This window comes from Taudactylus pleione, unplaced genomic scaffold (assembly GCF_031769625.1).
Source record: "Taudactylus pleione unplaced genomic scaffold, aTauple2 ptg000907l, whole genome shotgun sequence".
NCBI classification, from domain to species: domain Eukaryota; kingdom Metazoa; phylum Chordata; class Amphibia; order Anura; family Myobatrachidae; genus Taudactylus; species Taudactylus pleione.
Window position 1 is genome coordinate 39,812 of NW_028285308.1, and position 6,000 is coordinate 45,811.

Below are 6,000 nucleotides of genomic sequence, written 5' to 3' on the forward strand. Positions count from 1 at the left end.
AAAAAAAATCAATGGATCCTCGATCAGCATGATGATCAGACAGACAGCTCACTGCCCCTGCCTGTCTGCTTCGTTGGAGCTGCCGAGAGACCTCACCGCCGCTGCTTGCAGCGTGCGCTGTGGTCTTCAGCTACAGAGACCACTGTCTCTGGGGGGTAGCCAGGCGCGCTTTGTGCGGCTTTCGTCACGCTCCCCCATTAGCAAGCCCGCCGCCGGCAGCATTTGGCAGCAGAAAGTTAGTGACTCCTGGCACTCTTGAGTAGCAGGGTGACCAGGAGGAAATGACAGGTGAGCATTAAAAGCGCTAAGCAGCAGCGCTGATAGGCGCCAGAATGGAGGGGCCGGAGCCTAACACGCAGTTCTGCTCCTGCCTCCCAGCAGCACCAGTGCTACCAGAAGGAGACTGGTGGCCATTTTACAAACATAGGCTGCTGACACACGCAGAGAAAGAGACCTGTCTGCCCAGATTGTGCCTGCACAGTGGGGATAGACTTGTGAAGACCAGGTCGGACTGTGTTTACAGCATTATATTGTATTAATAGTACTGGTCTCTGAAGCAGCGCTGGTTGGGCAGGGTTGATGGCATAATCTCCCTCTATGCCCTTATCTCTTCTTCAAACAGTCTCTCTGTGTGTGTTTCTCTGTATCACTACTTTTCTCTGTGTGTCTGTGTACAGTGAAGTGGTAGAATGACATCTAAGGGATCTAAGGCTGCACAAAAAACTTTCTCCTGTATGAATTGTGCAGAGAAGTTTACACAGGGACTATCATCCAGTTCCCTGTTGTGTGAGAAGTGTGTTTCAGAGACACAGACTGCAGCATCCCGACAAAATTCATGGACTGATCAAATTACATCAGTTATGTCTCAAATGTCTGCAGAGCTAGAAGCTTCTCGCAGTTAGAGAGGTTGAAAGATCTCTATGGTCTGCCTTCTCTGAACCAGACTGGGCGTGGTCTTTAGCCAGGTCTGTAGAAGGGCTCACAAGGGTTATGTCAGTCCAGGTTCCTCCCATGCCATCGTCCTCTAGTGTCCCTGCCATGAGACTAATACCGAATCCTCTTATGTGGGATGATCCGGAAGAGGACGACATGCCTGATACGGAGGAAGGGGAGGTACACTGTGTACACGATATATGGAGCCTGTATATCAGGAGGTAGAGGCGCTGATTGCAGCAATACGCCAGGTGTTACATGTTGAGGACAGGGATCCTGTAGAGGTTAGGCCGTCTATAATAAAAAGCAAAGACTGGCAGCCTCCTATCCAGTGTCTGAGGAATTGGACGAGAGCCTTACCTCCGCGTGGAAACACCCTGATAAGTTTGATTTCAAGAAAGCTTTTATCATACTATCCCTTTCCTGCAAAAAGCAGGCATTTATGCGAAACACCTTCAGTGGACCCTTCAGTGTCACGTTTGTCAAATAAGACAGTGCTCCCTGTTCCAGGGGCCGTGTCTTTTAAAGGAGTCTTCTGACAGGAAGTTAGAAACTACCTTAAAGTCAATGTACACTGTAGCAGGGGTGTCTCTTCGACCCGCATTAGTCAGCTGTTGGGTCAACAAGGCGGTGGAAGCATGTGCTACGCAGCTCGCTGAGGGCCTTAAGACTGGGACTCCAGCGGAGGATTTGGTTTCTCTAGCGGAACAGATTGCAGAGTCTGCTGCTTTTCTTGGAGAGGCTCCTAAGGATATTTGTAGTCTTTCCTCTAGATCCTCGGCTTTGGCTGTCTCAGCCCGTAGAGCCCTGTGGCTGCGACAATGGCAGGCGGATGTTGAATCCAAGAGAGCCGTGGATGCGCTTCCATTCACAGGAGAAGCTCTGTTTGGAACGGAACTGGATAAGTGGATATCTCAAGCCACAGGTGGTAAGTCCACTTATCTCCCATCTGCTGCTCCTCCCTCCAGGAAGCCCTTTGCCGGACCGTCCTTTTGTATCCCAGGGAGATTCAGGGGCCGTGGCAGAGGCGCTCCCGCTATCTCCCGTGGTTCCAGAGGCAGGGGTAGTGCCACTGCATCCTCCTCCAAGCAGGATAAGGCTTCAGTTAAGCCTCCAGCATGATGCGCTCCCTTCTCTCCTGGGGACCTCAGGGTGGGAGCTCGCCTTTGCAATTTCAAAGAAGTTTGGATCAAGTCTTGCTAGGAGTTGTTGGTCTGGGACATCATTATTCAGGGGTTGAAGCTGGATTTTCAGATCCAACCACCTCGTTTTTTCACAAGCGGTTTGCCTGCATCTGCGGACAAGTGGGTTGTTATACAGGAGGCAATACAAAAGCTACTGTCTTCTCGAGTAATAGTGCATGTCCCTATCCACCAGCAGAGTCATGGCTTTTATTCCAGCTTGTTTGTGGTTCCCAAGCTGGATGGCTCGGTGAGACCCATTCTGAACTTGAAACATCTCAACCCTTATTTGCGGAATTTCAAGTTCAAGATGGAGTCCCTGCAATCCGTCATAGTCCTAGAGAGGGGCGAGTTTCTTGTATCCTTAGACATAAAGGATGCTTATCTCCACATACCCATTTGGCTTCCTCATTAGGCATTCCTTCGGTTCGCAGTGCGGGCCTCTAATTTTCAATTCCAGGCGTTACCTTTCGGTCTTTCATCAGCACCAAGAGTGTTCACAAAGGTCATAGCAGTAATGATGGCCCTTCGGATACAAGGGGTTACTATCTTCCCTTGGACGACTTACTCCTCGAGCCTCCGTCACACTTTCAATTACAGCAGGACATCCGGGTAACACGGGCTGCTGTTGCAACACGGATAGATCCTGAATTACCAAATATCTCATCTGCAGCCTACACAGCGTCTGCTTTTCCTAGGGATGATTTTGGACATAGTAGAGCAGAAGGTATTTCCAACACATGGTGCGATTGATACTGCGTCATTGCAGGGTGTCAGTGCACCTGTGTATTCACATTCTGGGAAAGATGGTTGCATCCTTCGAGTCCATCCAGTATGGGAGGTTCCATGCCCGTCCATTCCAACTGGACCTCTCTGTGGTCAGGGTCCCACCTCTTCCTTCACCAGCGAGTTCAACTATCACCCAGGACTCGGACATCTTTCCTTTGGTGGCTGAATTCCTCTCACCTATTGGCAGGCAAGAGGTTTGCATTGTGGGAATGGATTCTCCTCACCACAGACACCAGTCTGAGAGGATGGGGGGCAGTGACTCAGGGAAGCCACTTTCAGGGCCGCTGGACTCGGCTGGAGGCAGTACTGCCCATAAACATTCTGGAGCTAAGGGCCGTGTTCTATGCTCTTCAGATGGCACATCCTCTGTTGAAGGACCAGGCCATCAGAGTGCAATCCAACAACGCCACGTCTGTGACGTACATCAACAAACAGGGCGGTACCAAAAGTCGGTCCGCCATGACGGAGGTAAGCCGCATTCCTCTATGGGCAGAGGAATATACGGTAGCGATATCAGCAATTTTCATACCAGGGGTAGAAAATTGGGAGGCCGATTACCTCAGTCGACAGGACATCCATCCGGGAGAGTAGATGCTCAATCCACAGGTCTTCCAACAACTGATTCAGCGTTGGGGTCTCCCTCAGGTAGATCTTATGGCGTCGAGACTGAACCATCAACTGCTACGTTACTGCTCCAGGACAAGAGATCCACAGGCAGTGGCGGTGGATGCTCTAACAGCTCCTTGGCGGTTTCAGTTTGTCTACCTGTTTCCACCACTCCCACTCCTTCCTCGTCTGCTGCAAAGAATCAAACGAGAAAGGGTAAAGGTTCTGTTGGCTCCATACGGGCGTGGTATTCCAACCTACGTCTTTTACTGATAGACGACCCGTGGCCTCTTCCTCTGCAAGAAGATCTACTGCAACAGGGTCCATTTATTTATCAGGACTTAAAGCAGCTTCATTTGACGGCGTGGCTGTTGAAAGGGCTATCTTAAGAAAGACCGGTATCCTTTCCAGGATGATTCCTACTATGTTAAGGGCTAGGAAGGAAGTTACCTCTAAGCACTATCATCGTATATGGAAGGCATATAACGCTTGGTCTGAACGCAAGGGTGCGCCACCGTCAGAATTCAACTTAGCCAGGTTGCTGCTTTTTCTACAGGCTGGTTTATCAGCAGGTCTTCGTCTGGGATCTTAAAATGTTCAAGTATCGGCTTTGTCTATTTTCTTTCAAAAGCGACTAGCATTATTACTGGATGTCCAGACTTTTCTACAGGGGGTTGTCAGATTACAACCACCGTTTGTACCTCCTCCCGCCCAATGGGATTTGGTCCTCTCTTTGCTCCAATCTTCCCTATTTGAACCTTTACAGACAGTGCTAGGCGTGTGTCTGAGCTAGGGGCACTTTCTTAATGAAGATACGGCTGAGCTACGCACGCAGTTATCCTTTTTGCCTAAGATAGTGTCTGCGTTTCACATCAACCAATCGTTGTTCCGGTGTTTAAAGAGGATTCTTCGGCTTCCAGATCCCTTGATGTTGTCCGGACTCTTCGGATTTATGTTGATAGGACGGCATCCCTCCGGAAGTCGGATATGCGGTTTGTTCGCTATAATATGGCGCGGCCGGGCTGGCCGGCTTCTAATGCTACTATTTCTAGATGGATTCGTCTGACAGGCTTGTCTGATTATCTGGCTGCATCAAAGCAACCACCTACTTCAATCACAGCGCATTCTACGCACTTGTTGGGTCCTTCATGGGGCGGCTGCCAGCGCGGTTGCCCTGACCCAGCTTTGTTGAGCGGCCACTTGGTTGGGCCGGCATGCTTTTACAAAGTTCTACTGTTTTGACACGTTTGTGGCATCTGCTTCACTGTATGGCTGTGCTGTTTTGCAGGGTTCTCAGCGCTCTCCCACCCGGGATGTGAGCGCTGGGACGTCGCCACTGTACTGAGACTCCAGTGTCCCCTAGTGGATGGAGAAAACAGGATTTTGGTACTTAGTGTTAAATCCCTTTCTCCGATTCCACAGGGGACACTGGATTCCCACCCGGTGCTGTTCCACCTGCATTTGTTATTGTTCTGCCAGGTTTGGACAGTCAGTTTTTTTTTCTTCAAGGTCTGCTTGATTTGTTTGCATTTTGCTTGTTTATGTATGTTCTAGTTCTCTTCTTGGTTATTCTATTTCCAGCTTTCCTCGGGCACAGTTTATTAAGACTGACCTGTAGGGGGGTATAGAGGGGGAGGAGCTAGCTACTATTCAAATGTATTAAAGTGCCAGCTCCCGGTTATCCCACATCTATACCCCACTGTACTGAGACTCCAGTGTCCCCTGTGGAATCGGAGATAGGGATATAACGGTAAGTACCAAAATCCTGTTTTTGTAGTGGCTGGGGCTGTTGAAGTAATAAGTAGGTTGCAGTTTCACTCAAGGGAGTTCCGGGTCCATGAGACAAGTCTCCCCATTGTCTGCCACTTGTTTGGTTATGAGGGACAGAACCTCAGCCAATGGCTGGTCCTTCAACATTTTGGATTGTATGCTGGTGACCACAAACCCCCAATCTATGACGATGGGCTGGGGTTAAGCATCTGGATCGTTTGTGCAGGGTCTTTGGACTGTGGAAGAACACCTGATTAGTGTGCTAATCACCAGGGGGGCACCGAGAGTCCCCTTGCCAAGAGAGCAGTCTGCAGGACAGAGCTAAATGTTCCGTTCATCATGGTGGTTTTACTTCCTGGTTTAAACGATTAGAAAGCATATTTTTTCAGCAGATAGGATCTTCAACCCGGAAAATGGTTCCTGTGGCTAGGTCCCTGTCCAGGTGCCAGCTCCCTGCTCCCCCCCACATGGCTGAGATGACGGTCATCAGGGCTAGGCTCCATGTCAAAAATATCATGTTATGCACCTGGATCATCCCTGGCAGGGCTGTGTGTAGAATGCTTGGGACCAGGAGCCCAGCTACTGGCACCCCAGCACTGTTAAGTCCCAGCGATCAGTGTCAGGTGCCAGCTGCAGCAGCGTGCACAGAGCCACTGCAGCCAGGGACAATTGTCACGGGCTGCAGGGTCATGAGTGGCTGCACGCTGGGGGTCCTGGAACC